The 21,140-nt window shown below is 34.6% G+C and overlaps 1 long non-coding RNA gene across 1 annotated transcript; it reads left to right on the plus strand.

Annotated features, from left to right (window-relative positions):
* Nucleotides 1-449: 449 nt before the first annotated feature.
* Nucleotides 450-3,397, plus strand: LOC149848539 (uncharacterized). Its single transcript, XR_016432956.1, has 2 exons — nucleotides 450-654; nucleotides 3,030-3,397. It is a non-coding gene; the product is annotated as an uncharacterized LOC149848539 (long non-coding RNA).
* Nucleotides 3,398-21,140: the final 17,743 nt, after the last annotated feature.

Here is a 21,140-nt window from a genome sequence, read left to right on the forward strand (position 1 = left end):
TTCAAAAAATCCTGTTCAGCACAACATGCCAACATTTTTTATATTTTACGAGATCATGTTTTAAAAGGTAGTTATTTCTTTGAATTTTATACCCACAAATGCACAACATGCCAACATTTTTTACTAATACACTCGAAAATGAAGATTTTATGAGAATTAGAAGAGAACTTGGTATTTGTTCATTATTGGACTTATAATGTTTTTTTTTGAAATTTTTGTTTTACTTAAAAAATTTTAAGACTAACATTTTTCTTGAACTTTGATTGCTATGATAACATTTTTGGTTTGTAATGACTCCGCCTACTCATTTTGATGACAAAGGGGGAGAACAATATGCATGTGAACAATGTGTGATATATGGAGAACAATATGCTTGTATGATATATGTTATTTGATATGCTAACTTCTTATGTTTTGACAACATATTGATAGGGGGTGTAAGTTATTCTATCTGTTTATCAATGCTTTATTTATGACTAGTTTGTCATTATAAAAAGGGGGAGATTGTTAAGACAAGGAAGCTGTACACGAGAATTCAAGTACGATATTTTGATGATGAACAACTAGATTTCAGCTATGACAATAAAGAAAGAAAAGAATTGAAGAAGTTTCCAAGTTTTACATTGAAGAATTGATTGAAGATTTCGTGCAAGTGTAAATCTCTTTAAATTCTTAGATTCTTGTAAGAGCTTTACTTTGATTGCATATTTCACTTGCATTACACCTAAAAATACTTAGAAAAACTTTTCTAAAAAGAATCCTGTGCAAAAATCATTTTAGAAAGCCCTTTACTTATATTTTTAGTTTTATCAGTCGACCGACCCGAATGTCTGATTTCTGAAAAATTTAACAGAAGTTGACTGAAAGTTTTTTTTTCAGTCTACTGATGATTTTGATCAGTCGACTAATTTTTCCTTAGTCGACTAATTTTCAAAATCCCAAATTCAAATCTTTTCAGCTAGACACAGTAGTCGACTGATTTAACAATCAGTCTGCTAATATTTGATTTCAATCGACTGATAACTTTTTTAGTCGACTAATATAGTCGACCGATGGGCAGACTAGGGTTAGGCAGACCCCTACTAATTATGCCAGTATACCACTGGGTTCTAACCCCACCATTTTTTTTTTCACTATTTCTCTGACAGGGAATCAGCCCAGACTGGCCCAGCCGAACCAGTCGGCTGGGTCTGAACAGTACCCAGATCTGTCCAGTCGACTGCGTGAGCTGGGACTGGACCATGTTAACCCAGGCTGGTACATTTAAATACATATATTAATTTTTTTTATGCAAACTTAGTTCTGCCCAGCCGACAGTGGCTGGGCTTTACCAGTCAAGTGACTGCCCAACTTTCTGTTGGTTGGGCTCGCAATGGCTGTCATTTGATGGTGCTGCCCAGCCAACAGTCAGCTGGGCTTCACCATACATGAGGTTGCCCAGCCGGCAATCCGTTGGGTCCAACATGTGTATATATTATATATTTTATTATTATTTTTAAACCACACCTGCATCGGATCTGGGCTAGATCTGCACATGCGTGAACATGGCAGATCTGTCCAAATCTGTCCACAATACATGTGGCAGTTCTGTTCAGATCTGTCTACTTTTAGACAGATCTGCCCCGATCGATAGATCTGAACTATATAAATAAATAAATAAATATATATATATATATATATATATACACACACACATCCCGCTTTTGTTCCCAGAAAAGTGAAATCGTTAACATGTAAAAAAAAATATATATATATATACATATTGATGAAAAAGAGTAAAATTATATATATATATACAAGTAGGATAGACTTGCATTTTAAGAATGTGTTCTTGCACTGATGGTTTAAGTTTGAACATTGATCCTGAGTGTTTATATGTTTGATACATACTAGAATAAATTTCTTCTAGCAATATGTAGCCTTTTTCCTCTAGAAATATATATGCATCAATAATATGGATATATGAGGAATAAGAAGATATTATTAAATCGGGAAATGAAATGATAAGTAGGTAGTGAGCAATCATCCGCAAATATTAGCATTACTGGTACAATGAGCTTGAATTTTTGCTTCTTACTCATGACAAGTCTGAAGTTTGATGTATGGCCCTTGCACAAGAAAGAACATCAGCCATAACAATTTTATGGACAAATAGAACATTGGTAAACTTATCATTGAAGGTTGAGTTCCATTCCTTCCTGACCACCAAGTCGGTGTTAGCCAGCATCTCCAAATAAATTTCCACCTCTTCTGTTTTTTCCTTTTTTTGCTGGTCCCAATAAAAGGTCTCTAAGACACAAATGATTGCATATTTGCATAGTCAAGTGCAGCAAGACAGAGTTAATAAAGTCTGGAAAATTCACAGCATTAGAAAATATGTGATGTATGTTCTTCATCCTTGCAGAAAAGGATGCACCTGCTTGCATCTTGTATACCCTTATTAGATACATTTGAGTAGCCTTTTCCCAAAGAGACAATCCAAGCAAACATCCTTGCTCTTGGGAAGGGGCCAAGTCCCTAAATTGTATTTTTGGGCCAAGGTCGAACACCCAGCTCAATCAAGATCTATAAAATGAGGTCACGGTATATATACATGAAATACCGCTGCACCAAATAGTCTCATCAGACTTGTTAGCAGAATGCTTCACTTCATTTAAGACTGCAGCAACTAAAGCCACTCTTCCATTTCTGATTTTTTAAAATTCCTTCTAATTAAATGTAACACATTAACCAACATTTGTTGCCAGCAATATTTCACCAGCAGTCAATCCAGAATTTTAAAAAGTGCCCATCACCAAGTTTATGCATATATTTGTGGGAACAAGTAAGAAATTTTCATTGTTATTATATTTAAGAATACATGATGATATTAACGCATGTGGTTCGTCACCAGTCAATGTGAAAGTTTTGAAGTAGTAGTTTGATTTTTTTAATAAATAATTATTAGTTTACTGTTTATATTGTGTCTTCGTTGATACTGAATTAGGAAATAATCAGTCTGAGATTTCTATTTTTCGCTTTTCTGGCAGGGAATACGGAATTCCTTTGATAGTGAGTATTTTCAACTCCAAGTTCTTTGACTTTTTGCTGGATATGTTGCTTCGGTAAATCCTAGAAGTCACTTGATTGCTATATAAAATTGGACATCTAATTATATTTCCTTGCACTCCCAAAGTTCAACTACAAGTACTATTGTCAAGTTAAAGTTTTGAATGATATTAGTTCTTAGTTAAAGTTCTTCCTCTTTCATGTTGGTTTGGGGAGGCCTCTAGAGTGAGATTAATTGCTGCATGTACAGTTTCATGTGAGATCAAAATAGAGTTGTATGCAAGGTGATGTTGTAACTTGTAACTGTCTGAATTTGGAAATATGTCATAAAGTGTGTGGGAGCCTCAAATGAGAATGATTCAATCACGAAACACACGATCACCAAGAAAGAATATAATGCACAATGGCCCAACACAAGCACAAAAGTGCTAAATAGTCTCAAAAGAGACAAGAACACACATAAAAATATTGTTTATTGATGAATAGCATTTCTAGAAAAGCTTAAAAATACAAAGGCCTTTGAGCCTGATTTATATACAAAAGAGACCAAGGTAGCTCCCATTATAGACGTTGGGGAGCTCCCATCGGTCATATTTATGACTGTTGGAAGATGCCCCAGTGTTTATAATGGGTGCAATGACAACAATACCATGTATGAAATGATCAAAATGCCCATGGTGGGCAGACTAAAATATCAAAATGCCCTGGTGGTCAGATTAAATTACCAAAATATCCCTATATAAAATGATCAAAATACCCTTTGTTAGCAGACTAAGTTACCAAAATACCCCTGCATGAAATGGCGAAAATTTCCCTGGTGGGCAAACTAAATTACATCAATATATATATATATATATATATATATATATATATATATATATATATATATCCCCTCAAATTTACGATGACTCACCCTGAGTTTTCAATTACAAAAGAAAGAACCCATTGCATAAAAAGTCTTCATTGACTCCAAGTTCTTCCATCAGGGTGCTTTTGATGTCATCAATACTTGAGAACCTATAAATACAGCAAACAAAACATCTCAACCATATATATATATATATCATAAAACATAAAAAAAAAAGATTTTAAAATTAATTATATTAGTTATATATTATGAAGAGAGGATGGCCAAACACACCAAAAATACAATATATATATATCCAAAAGACCAGTGTTAAGACAAAATGTTTTTAATAATTTTAAGCACAATTTAAAACATAATAAGAAAGGTTTAAAAACAATTTTGAAGAAATAAAAAACATATATAAGACTATCATACTTCAAAGGAATCTAATTTAGAAGAATGTAATCACAAAATCAACACATATTTCTTAGATACTGATTGGAGAATTTGAGCACAAAAGCACATGTTATTAAATAATTGTATAATATCTGAATACCTCAAAATGAGAGTAAATCATCAAACATACTAAGCAAACTCCACAATCATGCATAAGATGCGAAAACTCAAAAACAACCAACAACAAAGGGGAGTCAACTTCATGCATTTAAGATAATTAACACATATTTAACACATAAATATGAGCCTTTAAAGGAGAAAATAAAATATTCATTAAAAGTAGCCATTTTCATACAAATGTCCAGTTGAAACAATGAGGAAATTTAGAATCCCACATACAACAAGGTTTAATATCACAGATAAACATAATTACAATGAGAAAATTCAAAATCCCAATAATAAAATATTCAAATACCATGCAATGAAATGGTGATATTCAAATATCACCACCATAGTCCACCAAATGGTTACACAAGTGGACAATCAAAAAACTCACAATGGAGTCCATTAACAAAAGAAGAGTTAACTAAATTCATGCATACAACAATGTGTACAAGATAACTAATATGACATATACATATCCAACATGAAATTAAAGCATATTTAATGTACATAATAATGACAGAGTAATCTCATAAATCACACAAAACATACCCCAATAGGGTTCACTCATAAAAAACAAGAGGATTACTCATACAACAAAAAATGGGTTCAAGCAGACCAACAATCTTAAAAATAAATATTTTATCAATAAAATGCATACAATTTTATCAATAAACATTTTTCCATACAAGGGCAAAATGAGTAGTAAAAGTTTAGAAATTTCATGAAGAGATTTTAAAAATCCCACATAACAAAAGGAATGATATTTGCAACTCTCAACACCAATTTGTTCTTCACAAGCAACCACCTCTTTGACCTCCAACTCAAAATCTTCAAAATTCAAGTGTATCAGTGCATATGATAAAAGATCAATAACAATGTCACTTATGAGCTTTACAAACACACATGGTGTGAATAAACAATGGCCACTTATGGGTCAAATACTTGCTACAACCACAAGAGGTGCATATCTCTCACCTCACAAATGTTTGTAAAACTGTAAACAACAACTTCAGCTACAATGGGTGCACATAACTCACTACAACCATGGTTGTAAAACTGATAAACAAAAGCCTCTTATGCAACATAAAATAACACCTAGATAAAAGATATGAGTGAAGAAACCAACATGGTAAAGAGAGCTTGTAATGAAATCAAACTAATGTCATAAAAAAATATTTGCAAATCAAGGCAGAGATATTAAATTTTATAAACTTTCAAAAAATCATGGTTTAAAAAATAGATAGCCATCACATATAAACATAATTATAAACATCCATCATAATAACAATGGTCAAACATACAAATGAGTGATGCAACACACTCAGAGAATCTGAGATCAATCAACCGTTAGTTAGAGCTAAATTATAAGTGTAACGACCCCAACTTATACCCTTGGAAAAGTGATTTTTTTAAAAATAATTACAGAAACAAACCCAGAGACTCGAGGCCTTACAGTCACAATACATCCACAACTACAAGGGATCTTATACCACCATTATCTAAACCAAAATAACTTTATTCACCAATCAATAAAGTTTCAGAATAATAAGTAAAAAAATGACAAGTAAAGCAAAATATAGTCACTCTGTCCTATAGTAGAATGTCAAGTAATCACGCCGTCCTTGTAGCTCGCTATAGCAGCCCGTCTCATAACTGGGCATTAAAGGTTGTGAAAAACATAAAATATACGGTGTCAGAATCATAGATTCTGCATATAAGCAAGAACGTAAATAAAGTTCATGCAACATTTTAGAGGAATATAACAACAATAATTTCATAATTTCAATAATCATTCATGCATCAAAGAATAACTATCATCATGCAACAACAATATATCACAATGAAGAGAACATATAAAGATGCATAATCTAATGCAGAACAGGAATATGCATGATAATAATGCATATGTATGAGTAACTTATTATCTTTTATCAGAGTTTTCTTTTGTATACATGACCCTATTAAATGACACAATTTTAATTTTATTTTTTATTAAAACTCGCGAATACTAAAAAACGGGCACAACAATTCTCGATGTCAAGGTTGGTCCCCAGTTATAGCTTAACACACAATTAGTATTTTATTGCTGGGTTTCACACTTGACTCTCGATCGATATCATAAATCAACACTATCCATTAGAACATTAGAATTCAGCATCTAATGTCGGGACATTAAGAAAATAAGCATCCACTAATGTCATTGGTATACCAATAACAATAACTATGTCTACACCATCTCCAAGCAAAGTGACAAAATCTTCTTAAAACAGTAGCCGAAAGGTGAACCACCTAGTTGGATTCAAGCGCACAATTGCATACGGAGTTTTAGTATCTTCACGGTTCTCCAAAACCGAAGTTCAGGATTCCTACACTGTGGAAAGAATATCCGAAAAAAGCATTAATTATACTGGTTTTTCTTTTTATCTTTTTATTAAAAAATAATTTATTTCTCAATATTCGTTTTGCAAATCAGTATGCAAAACACACCTCGGGACACCAACCCATTATAATATGAACAGTGCAATTAATTCAATTAATATCAAATCGATTTTTGTGATGCATATAACAAAATATAGACTGCTTGTGGCCTTCACGGCCTACAGTGGTTCTTATTTGACCACTGCACCTTATACAAAAATTATCATGAGCATACACATGAAATCATGCTCACCAGCGCACATACGCAACCAAGCACATGTATAGCTATTTCACATGTCTACTACCACGTGCTTGCAAATACATAATTCTTTTCATTATTTATCTCATTATGCAAACATGCACGTAATTATGCAAGTGCAACAACAATATAAATTTTATTATTCACTGTTTTATTACATGCATAAGTCTATACATTCACATGCATGAAAGCTAAAGCTGTGATATATGTAAATCTGAAAATAACGTAAGCACTTTAAGTATGAGAATCTGGACACAATCATGTAAAATTTTCATATTAAACTGTGCATGATCATAAGTACTCAACGCATCAAACTCTAAACATTTATGTGAATCTAAACATGTGTATAAATCTGGATATAAAGATGTAAATCTGTAAATTGAACTTTCATTACACCTAAATTTGAACGTACCCATTATGTTCACTATATATATATATATATATATATATATATATATATATATATATATATATATATATATCTCAAAATTTGAGCTGCTCCCGCTCCCATCCTCACCAACGATTTTGGGGTCGTTGTCAGCCAGAGAAATGCAGGACGGCTATTTATAAGACACTGAATGACCATGCTACCCCTACAAAATTTCCTCCAACTAAAATGATTTCTCCTTGTGTTTTGACTTTTGACCTGGATGCTTCAGAGTCCAGGCCCCGGATCAACATCACACAAGATTATTTTTTGGCAACTCTATCCTTATGACAAAACCATATTTTGACAACACATGAAAACGATGTTTATAGCATTTTAATGGACAACTTAGTGAAAAGCTATCAGGTCAAGAACAAGGTTGTTAAAATTAATCCGAATTAGCTTGAACTGGACTGAATTGACCGAATTAAATCAAGTTGGCCCTTTGTCGAAACAGGTGCTGATCTAATTTTCTTCAAAAATTGGCTGATTTTTTGGCCGAATTGTAGATTAGCTAATTCATGTCGATTCTGCTTTGAATCTATCTACTTTGGTATTTTAAAACTGGATTTATACAAAGTAAATTTGAATAAAAATTAAAATTTTAAAATTGTTCAATTAAAAGACAATTTGATTGCCCCAAAGGGGTTTGGGGTAGTGGGATGGGACCTAGGCTGCAAGGCAGGTGGTCTAGGTTCAAATTCCATTGGTGTCAACCCTTGAGCAATCCGAAGCATGGAGACTCCCTGAGGGCAAGGGGTAAGCTCACAAAGTTATATGCAGCTAGGACAGCGACCGTGGTTGGCAAAGTCAGCACTTTTAGGTCTTTATTCCTGGGGTTGACAATTTGATAACTATTAGGGCTCAACATATTAGGTGATGGGTAGAGATGGCAGTGGACCGGGGGAAAGCGGAGCCCTACCCTGCCTTGCCTCGTTTGGACTGGGGATGAAGGGCATGAAACGGGGATGGAGGCGGGGATGAAGGTTAAAATCCATCCCGGTGCAGGGATGAAGGCGGGGAAGGACTGACGTTTTCCCCCGCCCTGTCCTCATCCCGATCCCCGCCCCGCTCCATCCCCAATCCTTCTAAGGGATGACAATAGGCTGAGGGGAAACACCCCCCCTGCCTCGCCCCCGTTTGGACTGGGGATGGAGGACATGAAACAGGGATGGAGGTTAAAATCCATCCCCGTGGGGGGATGGAGGTAAGTCAGGTTTGTCCTGGACCTGACCCGTACTGAAACTGATAGGTTTTCATATGTCCTGGTCCGCCAGCAAAAGGGTCAATTAGCATATGGATTCAGGTATGGTTGTCATATTAATCCTCATATAACACAAGCATGACTTTTCTTATGGTGGGTCCAATTGAACCTCACCAAGTCCAGTATAAACTCGCCAAGTCCCACCTGATGACACCCTTACCCTAAAGCATTGCTCGTTTTCTCTCTGGTGGTGTGACATCGTAACCACCCGATGCATAATGCATTCATGTATTCTGTTGATTGTGCAAATGGTAGGGCCCATGATAATGATGCTAATTAGGGGTGTCAATGGGTTGGGTTTGGATCAAACTCAGGTAGAACCAGACCCAAACATGAATTGAGATGATATTACCAGGTCTTAATTCGGGTCTAATCAGACCAACCATAAGAAAAACTATACCTGGATCCTATAATGATTACATGAACCAGACCTGAACAATACCTGGTGAAATAATATTTTTTTTATCATTTTTACATTAAAAAATTGCAGATCTTGATTGGAACTCGGGCCTGGGTCTAGTATGAAATTTCACAATTCATACCTGGCTCCATATATTAATCGGATCCATCAGGTCCCACCCAGACGGATTCTAATCAGGCCTTATTTATCACCAAACCCTAACCCTAACAACAACAAAATATTAAAGCGTTAGAGAAAACTGCAGCACACCTCCGATTTAAGGCCCCCAAACAGAGCTTAATATAGAGCTCGAGTGGCCCTGGAAACACTTGTGAGCCCCATTTGGAATATATTTAATCGATTCATGGCGATTGGATACTGTCCAGTGCTTGGATGAACGGCATCCAGAAGAACCCGATGATATTACTTGAGGGAGGATCGGGTGCAATGTGATCACATACTTTTTGAGTGCTGCTGCACCTGATCACTATCCATCTTCGAGATACAGCCTGTCAGCTATGTAACCTAACACCAAATGGTGGGTGGTCAGGTGCAGCATCACACCAAAAGTGTGCAATTACATCGCACCTGATCTTCTCTCATATTACTCTCTTTTCTTTTCTTGTTTGAAATCTTGGGAATGGCCTAATGGAAAACCAAGACCTTCATCTAAGATAATACAATTCTTCCTGTCCAACTATCACATTCAGTATTATTCCCTTGTTTAATTTAAGCCTGTGGCCCCTTTGACCAAGATAATGCAATTCCAACAAACTGGTACCATCACATTTGAACTTGCTCCCAAAATTTCCCATTCATGTGATCTGAATGTAGCCCACCAACTGGCTGAACCAAGTGGACCACCATCCATCCAGCCTTATCAATAGAATAGTGGAGGTGGCTGTAGTGGCTAAGAAGGTGGGACCAAACACGCTTTTCATATCATGCACCCTTATCGGGTCGGGTTTACCCGGGCCTGACCCATACCAAACCCTTATAGGGTCTGGGTATGGTGATAAATAATAAGACCCAATTAAGACCTGGGTTTGGACCTGAAGGTCCAATTAATATATAGAGCCGGGTATAGTTTGTGAAATTTTATACCAGACCCGGGCCCAACCCCATTTTTTATTAAGACCCACAAATTTTCAATGTAAAAATGATCAAAAATATTATTTTACCGGGTATGATCCGGGTCTGGTTTATGTAGTTCTTATTGGGTCCGGGTATGGTTTCTCTTATGGTGGTGCGATTAATACTTTACACAGTATTCGGATGCACAAAACATAGAAAATCGCTAATGTGTAGTGATTTTTTTGTGTAAAACATTAACACAGAAAACCTCTATACGGGTAGCGAATTTGTGTAATAAAAAACACAGAAAATTGCTACATGCAAAACCAATTTTGTGTTTTGTGTGGCTCGGCCCCGATTACTAAATCTGCTCTGCCCCCCCAAACCCACTTCCTCTTCATGGCTTGAGGTAGGTTCATCAACTTTTTCAACTATGCAGGGTTGTAAACGGGTTGGATCTGGACTGATCCTGATACTGGATTCGACTTTCCATGAGTGGTTCTGTATCTAGATTGGCATCTGACTCTAAACACACGGTAGAGTTCTGGATCGGGATGTGATCGATCCAACCCCCTTGATACTGGATCTGTGCAAAAGAGGTCCACTGTACAGGTTTTTCTATAACAGGTTGGGTCAGAATTAGGTCCACCTGAACCTCTTTGTTTATTTGATTCTTTCCTGGGCCCCACTGATCCTGAAATCGTTTGTTTATAAAGTGGAATTAGATACAGATCCGACCCACTTTCACTCCTAGTACTATGTGACTCAATTTTCAAGAGGGATCCATGCTCTACATCATTAATTACTTCTTACAACACATTTAGCAACATAATCTATGAACTCAAACCAAACTTTTAACATTTTTCCAATTCATTGTTCTTACAAACAATATTTTATTACTTTTTCTTTTTTGGATTAGCAAACTGGGGTTAGGCAGAGCCCGACCAGGATACATCAACAGATACAATTACATCGTTGAAGGAAACCAATCTCCTTCCAGCAACAATCCTTACCAAGGACTCCTAGCTTAGGTAACCTGAATAGAACATGAATTTTGTCTTTAAGAGTCTAAATACACCTGATTATATCAAACCTCTTGAAGAAATCGATAGCTTTTTCAATCAAATTCTGACAACCTCTTTAATCCACCACCTGGTTGAAAATTCCAGAATTACTGTAGATAGGTGGGAAGTGCGCGAAACCTCTTGCTTCTAAAACTTGATAGGAATCTCGATTCTCACGCTTCTCCTATGTTTTCACATGCTTCTTTCCTGATTCTCTACATGATTTCTATGGCCTTTTCTCACGCTTCTTTTTATTTTTTTCATGTGCTTTTTTTTTTCCATGCTTCCCACTCACTTCTCATGTACTTTTTTTAAATTGGCAACCAGTTTTAGATTTTGAGAAGAATAAATTTTTTTATTTTTATTTTTTCTTTTTTGATTTGTATTTTGCTTCCCATTTGTTCTATTATCACTTTCTCTTTTATTCTTATTTCACTTTTAAATTGATTCCTTGCTTCCTGCTTGTTATAAATTTTAAAATATCTCACTTTTCGCTTTCGTTTCCGGCTTGGGCTTCCTAGTCTGGTAACCTTGAAAAACTCTCAATCCATCCAGGTGAGAACTTTCAATAACTATCTAACAGTGGCTGCAATCCTGTAAAACTTCCTGCCACCACACCCATTCTTTAACAACACCTTGTTCTTGACTCACGAACCACCCTATCTTCATAAACCATCATCCTTCGTAATTTCTATGGGTATAACCAACTCTTTATTCATGACGCTTCCAGCCATAGATGGAGAGCACTATCCACCCTTGTGGGAGAGGCCTCCATCGATCAGCATAAAACCAATTAAAGTAAATGGGATGTTTTCAAACCATAAACCATGTACTCCGCATGGTTGGTAGGAGCTATCATGAGTGCATGTCTCCTTGTGGTAGGATATTGCAGGTTCAAAACCCTGCGGTACGTTGAATAGTAACTGGTAGGGGTCTGCCCAACCCTAGCTTGCCTTTCAAAAAAATAAAAAACTATAAACCATGTACTTCCTGACTGAATTAATCACCTCCACAGAAATTTGAACTGCACTCCAACTCTTACCATTGGCAATGCCTATTAAAGAAAGGATTAGATATCTGGAAATTTCACTCTTCACGAGACTTAATAGGGTCAAACCAGAACTCTACTTGAGATCCCACTCCCACACTCTTTGCTTTTCTTGCCACAATCTCCAAACCGACTTTTTTAGACTTCTAGCCCCAAGATGTATTCATTTGAAATACAAGTAGGGATGGTAGTGGACCAGGGCGGGTGCGGGGGGCATGCTCTTCACCCCTGCTTCATCTCAATTTTTTTCCTTCATCCCCAATTCATTCCCCGTTTTATGTCTTCCAATCCCCATCCCAAATGGGACGGGTTCGGATTTGTTCTTATTTTTCTCCGTTCTACTGCCATCCTTACATACCCCACAAAACCTTCTCTCCCTCTCTTTCTCTCTGTACCCCACAAAACCTCAAACCACTTAGAAAACAAATATATATATAAGAGATATAAATGCTATTTTATAAAATATTAAGAGTATATTAGTAATTTTAACAACGAAGATCCGGGGGGCGGGGCAAGGAGAAAAGTAAGTCCACCTCCGCCTCCATTTCCGCACAGGTTTTGATTTTCACCTTCATCTCTAGTCCATTCCTCGTTTCATGTCCTTCATCCCCGCCCCCAAATGGGGTACTGGGTTTGGACAGATCCTCGTTTTCTCCGAGTCCGCTGCCATCACTAACAAAGAGTTTATTTTGAAGTACTTATCCTCAATCAGATTTGTCCAAGGGTCTGGATTCTTGCAAGCAACTTTTCATGAAGCTTTAGTTAATAAAGCAACATTGACCTCACTTATTCTATGTAAGCCCGAAGCCTCCTTCCTTGTGTAGTCCACATACCATTTGCCAGTTCATGATTCAATATTTTTTTAAATTTTTTAAAGAGCAGATTTTAGGCTCCCTTTAAATTAATAGGTAGTGTGCCTTTTCGCCATCACCATCAAATTGCAATATCCTCCTGTCTGGATGCCCTCACATTGAAAGGAATATAAATTGTTTTTTCTTTGCTTACCATAAGCCCAGATACTTCTTCAAATTCCTTAATGACCTTAAGAAAATTTCATATTGAATTGCTTTTGTTGCTAATAAAAAACAAAGCATCATCTACATATAAGCTATGGCTCCAATGAAATCCTCTCACATCGACGGATACAGTACAACCAACATCTTCTTTCACTTTTAATCTTAGCAATAAACACAATAAGAAAAAGATAAGAAGACAATGGGTTCCCTTAGTGAGCAAAAAAAAAAACATGGGTCCAGGAATTCCATTTATGATCATTGAGAAGCATGTGGTAGTCAGTAGCCACACACTGCAATATTTTAATACTTGGATAAGCCATTCAAGTCAAAAGTTCAATTGACTTGGATTGGATAACCAAAACCCATTTTGCATATTTTCCTCTTGAAAAGTATTAAAAAAATAAGAACTGAAAAAAGTGACAATGATGCAAATGGGTTCAATTTAGATTAATGTCATTGCATATTAGGTCGGCTCTGACTAATATCAATGAAAATTGGCCAATTCAGAGAATTAAATCATCTTGAATCAAGGGTTGACCTAAAAAAATGCCTGACTCAGGCCAACTTATAGGATTTGCTCTAGAAGCATGTAACAAGTTGTAGCTTTTTGACTTAATTTGTTCAGTAGCACCTAAGGATTACTAAATCCAATAGTTCAAATTTAACCCAAACTTTGACAATGGAGATCTACACATTGACATCCTCTGGCAGCCCCTTTTTATAAATTTCCTTCTGCAATAGGTTTAGAGAGGGACTCCCAACTCAAAAAATGATATCCACTTATGACTCTTGCCACAAAAATTAAAATCTCATCATCTTTACAAGCAATGGATTACCTTAGATGAATTAAAAACCATGTCATAATCATGCCATTTTGGTTGCGTGTCCTTGGTAACACGATTGGACACGTGATGATATATTGGACATTGACATGTACAAATATTATGTTTTCATAATATTTTAATAAAATTATCCAAAAATATTGACTAAAAAATAAAAAATCCATGTCTATGTGTCATATCTTTTAAAAAGTTTTCTAATCACACGTCGGATTAAACCAGTGCCACATGTAGGGTCATAGCAGCATCTTTGTGACATAGATTAAAAAAGAAGCAAAATCAAGAAAGGAATCTACATACACGAAAATTTCTTATAACCAAGAAATGCATTTCCCAAATTCATCCACATACAGCCCTTTTGTGAAGCTTATAACTAATACCTTGGCCCAGGTTGAAAAGTGAAAGCTATCACGAGGGACGATCAAAAGGTGTATAGTTGGGCGAACTCACCTTGCAGCAAACTTGGGCGATATTTACAACGCAAAATAATTATACTGTAGGGTAAAAACGACATGCTTTCTGAAATGCTTCACAATTTTTAAAATCTGCCCCATGTCTAAATTCACAAATGCTTGACTTTTTAAGGATATTTTTAGCATTCACACGAGTGAACCTTCTGAGGTTCACGCGATATATCAGTATGCTCTTTTGGTATCACAAACTCTCACTAAAATATAGATTCACATGTTTTTTTTTCTTGTACCTCACGAAGTTTGCAAAATCAAATTTGTGAACCTCACGTAATGGAAATATGAGTAACTTCACAAATATCATACTAAATTCGCATATATAATACGACATTCATGAGATACCATGCAAACCTCATTTCAATAACTGATCCTCAAGGAGATCCACAAATATACAATATTCTGTGCATATAACATGTCACGATTTTTTGTAAAGTCCACACTTTGAAACGACCATCACAAATAAGGTACTAAATTCGCATATATAGTATAACTTTCTTGAGATACCATGCGAACCTCCTTTCAGTAATTGATCCCCAAGGCGATCCACAAATATTTGATGATTTGCGCATATAACATGCTGCAAAATTTCATGAAGTTCGCACTCTGAAATGACCATCGCAAATAAGGTACTAACTTCTCCAATAAGTCATTATGAATATACTCTTTATATGCGGATTTGCTGACAAATTAGAGAATTTGCCGAAACATCGCAAATATTGAAGATGAATACAATGTGAATTTTCTTCTTGTTTGCGAATTTTTGTATGAGCATTAAATGCGACCCTTTGATTTTTAAAACAAAATGTTCGCACCCTAAGGTTTTTTTTTACATAAATTAGGGTTTTTTGTGGTCCCAACAAACTTTCCCCCAGCAAAAAGTTTTGATAACTTTTCTCGATAATTCATCAGTGGCACTTCATCGGTGATACTTTATCATCGAGTTTTTCCGAATTATCGAGGAGTTTTATCAGTATGCACAACTTTAATGGTTGAAATAAAATTTTTTTTTTAAACAACGGTTTGAATCTGTTATTTTTTTAAAATAATGGTTTGAATCAATTATTTTTTTGAAACATTGATATAAGTTAGTTATTTTATATAAGAATTGCATGGTTTTCAAGTTATTTTTGCATGTTTAATAGCATATTCTATTTTTTTCTTTGATTAAATTATTTACGTGTGAGCATCCATTTGTCTAACTAGTTATCCTAAATAATTTATTTTCTTAATGATTTGCATGCCTCTATCTTCTAGTTTGGTTGTTTATATGTTATGTATCTTATTTTATAAACATGATTAGGGAACGTTGTTTGTTTTTTTTGTTTCATTAATGATTCAATTTTTTGCATTTTCAATATGCTATTCTATCTATTTTTTTAATGTTTTTCAATAGCATGTGTCCTATCTGTATTGCCATCTTGTTTACCTATATTCCCTGTTTTGTTATTGTAGAAAATTTTGATTTTTTTATTATAATATGGTGATTGAGGAGACAGTCTCAGAGGGGTTGACATCCACATTGTCTTCTAGTGTTGTAACACAACAGAAATATCCAAAGAAGAAAATTTACATATTGAGTGATCCTTTCTACTCTGAAGTACAGAGTAGGTTTGATACATGGGTAGAGGAGCTTGTACCATGGTCAAAAGCTTTGGTGTCTGACATTTACCATAAAAGATGCAGCCTCACTAATCGAAAACTCTGAAAATTGCGCTCAAACAAACAACAAACAATTTAATCATGACCCAAATCTAAGACATAATATGCAAAAAAAGGTTGACATGTTTGTGGTCACATTCATGTCTCCCATCCAAGAACCATCTAAAAGGGGGGCGGAGGACTCAATGGTAAAGAAGTTTGACTCATTTGCTCAATCTAAAGTTGTTGCTAACCTCAATGCCCGAATAAAGAAAGCTAGAGATGCGGCCACCTGCAGTGGTAATGGCGAGATAAAGATAGAAAGTGTAGAGAATAGAAGGGAATGACCTTATACAAGGGTGGAGGAGGTATCTCAGCAAGTGGTGGATGTGAACCCTAAGGTTAAGGTTAATATGGAGGGTGTTCACAAAATGGAGGTGAGTGAAGGTCCTAAGGAGGATCATTTGGAGGGATCTGAAAAGAAAGTGCATGAACCGAGAAAAAAGTCGCAGCGGAGAATAACGTCCAGTGCTCGTGAATACGTATTTTGCACATAGATGTTATTTTGTATATACATGTTCGTAAGATATTTGCAATCATTATCAATTTTGCATTCAATCATTGATTAGATTATCATACATGTGTGTGAAGCATGTTTTTAGGATAATTAATTTGATTCTTATAGTTTAATGTATAAAATACTATATATATAATGAATGTGTATGTGCATGCGTGTGTGAAGCATGCTTGTAAGATAACTATGTTGAGTATTGCAATTCATTGTTTAATTTATCTCATATATTTGTAACATATTTTTAGGCTAATTAGTTTGAATATATACAATCATTAATTTATCATATATATATATATATATATATGTGTGTGTGTGTGTGTGTGAAACATGTTTTGAGGATAACTAGTTTGAATATTGTAATTGATTGATTAGTTTCTCATGTATGTATTAAACATGTTTTTAGAATAACTAGATTGGATATTGTATTACACTTGTTAAAATATTGTATTTATGTGTATGTATAATTTAATGATTAATTTGACTAATTCTAACAAAATAAATTATAACTGCAGGATCTGCAACAAGTTTCAGATGATCCAACAAGTTGCATGCACTAGTTCTACTGGTTTCAAGCACACGAGTGATTCTTAAAACTAACAAATGAAGTAAAATATATGTTAGTTCACATGTATTTTCACAAATTCTCATAGATCACACCATGAAACATCATCCACAGTCTCTTAGAGACCGTTGTACAATTTTGGAATCTGGCGACTAACATATTTCAGTTTAGAGATATTGAGATGATCATCATATTGAAAGATGTGACATGAATTACCAGATTTAAGTTCCATGGGAAGCCAGTGAGTGCACATCAATGAGGAGATTTAAAGCACATTTGAGGTGTTTATCTACAAGCAGATGGGGATGCATTTGAAAGTGAAAGACTCAAGTTATCATGATTGAGGAAGCACTATGATCACAATAGGTCAAGGAGAATGAAGAAAAAGCTATTGTGTGTTGGAGGGAAGGGAGGTACTAGGGTGGACAATGAAGTGAGAACATTATTTTTGTACTTCTCTCGTATATGTATATTTATTGACATTGGGAAAAGTCGATCCATGAATCATACATTCAACTATTGGAAGATCTGAATGGCGTTGATAAATATGCATGGAGAGTAGTCTCACTTGCACACCTATATGCAAGTTTGAGTAGCATTGAAGAAAAACTTCTCTAGCATGTTGGTGTTGGAGGTATTTATTATTTCATTATACTTATATTTTTTATTTATACTCAACTGTTATTTACTGTTATTGATATACTATACTGAGTGTTAATTTGTGTTAATCCTTGTATTTATCCTTACATGTTTGAATACATGAGCACATATCTATTGGAAGGCCCTTGAAACGTGATTGTCTCCTTGAATTTACATATGTTGCAATGTGAAGTTGGTCACACAATGAAGATGAGTAAAATGAAAAAAGAGCGTTTAATCCTCACATGAGAAGGGTCTATTATGTTGCATCATTGCCCAGAATGACTATGGCACATGTAAGTATTCTTAAAATAATTTTTTATATTTTTATAAATAATACGATATACAACCAACCATGAATGAAACTTTATTTTGTAGGTAAAATGGTGCCTCTACAAAGATATAGAGGAGAAGGAGAATGATGATGTGGTTGTGCAAGTGAAGGACATCGTAAGGGAGAACATTTGGTTACACAACATGAATGAAGTTGAGCGCAAAATGGTCAGTTGAGTGGTTCAATAATTTGGGTTTTTCAGCTATCACCTCGTCGCCTTCGCGCAATTAGTAGAATCATCTCAGGCAAAATAAAGGATCGTACAAAGGATTACTCCACAGTGTTTTAATCCAACTTGAAGACTAACACTATAACTATGAAGACACTGGCTTGTCATCCATGGTATGTGCCTAGGATGACGATGATACAGTTGATGACAACTTGCAGTTTGCAAGCAGCCCCTCCACAAAGAGGGGCATTGCGGAGGAGGAAGTTGGGGCAAAAAGTTTGAAGCACATATGGACTGTAAGTTGAGTGGATGTGAATATGGATCTTGCACTAGTTGAAAATCATATGCTGAAGGATTTATTTTAAACAAAGAAGTTAATTATGCTGAATCAAGTTGACTTTATCGCTAACAATAATAAGGTTATCAATGAGCTACGAGCACGCCTGGCACATCCACAATAGTGACTTCTGATTTTGATTGTATCATAAATCATTATAATTAAGTCATGGTTTTAAAACCTAGTGACTCATAACTCAACTCATCTTTGAGTGACTCGTGACTTGACCATGTCAACTCAGTGACTTGACCATGTCAACTCAGTGACTTGATCAGGTCATGTTAACTTTATATTCTATATAAAATATATAAATATATGTATATACTATCTATATTTTATAGTATTTTACTAATATATTATATATAATATGCATTGTATGATATTTTTTATAATATATTTAATGTATAATTTTATTAATACATATATAACCATAATTTTATATATAATATATAATATTTATATAATATTTTATATAATATATGTAATTATATATGAAATATATTATATATGTATATATATGCATGACTCGCTAATGACTTGGCTGACTCACACATGACTCAACCGAGTTTTGTAAAAATTGAGTTCAACAAGTTTTTTGATCTTGTGATAGGGCGATTCAGGCCGAGTCAACCGAGTCACTAGGTTCACCTGGTGAGTTTTTAAACAATGAATTAAGTAAATAATTATAAATACAATTGTAATTGAATTTTTTTTTAACAGTTTAAATGTATGCCAAGATTGAATTGTATATATCTGTGTGATTGTAACAACTTAACTTTGAACTGCGAATGAATGTATATAGTTTTGTATTTGAATACCTATAACAGATGAATTGTGTAACTGCTGTAAATTTAAATATTACAAGTGAATTTGAATGTTACTTGTGAATTGTTTATCTGTTATAAATTCAAATATTATAGGTAAATTTGAATGTTACAGGCGAATTATATATCTGCTGAATTGTAAATTTCAATGTTACATGTAACATCGTACACTATGGCTAAAGTTACGTAACTTTGCACAGTGAGGTATGAGAACAATGACCAAGATTTGTGAAGATCGAGAAGTCTACAAAAAAGTATTGTGATTAATGACAAATATTATGAAACTTAAGGACATTCATGACTTTCACAACAAAAATATGTGATTTCCCTCTTAGATATGTGATTTTCTCATAAATGTGATTTTTCACCCAAATATGTGATTTAAACAAAAAAAATATGTGATTTTTCCCTATATATGTGATTTTTTTCTAAATATGTGATTTTCTCTTAAATATATGAATTTCTTTCTAAATATGTGATTTTCCTCCTTAAATGTGTGAATCTACATTTTAGTGAAAATTTGCAAAACTAGGAGAGTGTATTGATATATAGCACGAACCTCAAGAGGTTCGCTCATGCAAAAGGTAAAAGTTCCTAAAGAAGTCGGGCATTTGCAAATTTGGACATGGGGTGGATTTTGAAAATGGTAGGGCATTTCGGAAAACATGTCATTTTTACCGTATAGTCCAATAATTTTTCCTATTTAGAATTTATCATGAAAAATTTGTGAAACAATAAGGTCCAATACAAATTGCAATAATTTCAAAATATCACCTTTTTAATATATATCAGATTTTTTTTGTGATTTATGACGATTCTAATAGGCTTTACACACCCACACACAGTAATTGGTTCCTCCTAACCTTGTCAAGGAATTAATGGATGACCATAGTTTCCAATGTAACAATGGTTTTCAGTTAGTCTGAATCCTAGATGTGCATCATTGCTTCTTTTAGCGTAAAACAAGCTTTTAGTTGAATTATTTCAGTGAGAAAACCTAAACTTTTTTTATTGTAACTTTGAAACGGAATATGAACCTTTCAATTTTAGATTTTTTTATAAATATGTATAAGTATAAAAAAAAAACTCTAAGTTAATATAGATCACAAAGGTGTGAGTTGAAAAATATGTGCTATAACATCAAAAACTAAAACCATCCATTCCTTGTGTCCACATCATTTTCCTTAACCATTTTCTATTTCCTTGTAGGTTCAAAGTTGTCTTCTTGTATAAACACTTTCTAAGAAGAAAATGTTGCTCTTCCTCTTTCACACAAATTTTGCTAGACCCAGATATCATCTGATAAGTTGTAATGGTGCGAAAAGAAT

This window comes from Nuphar pumila, chromosome 1 (genome assembly GCF_984573655.1).
Source record: "Nuphar pumila chromosome 1, dmNupPumi1.hap1.1, whole genome shotgun sequence".
Lineage (NCBI taxonomy): Eukaryota > Viridiplantae > Streptophyta > Magnoliopsida > Nymphaeales > Nymphaeaceae > Nuphar > Nuphar pumila.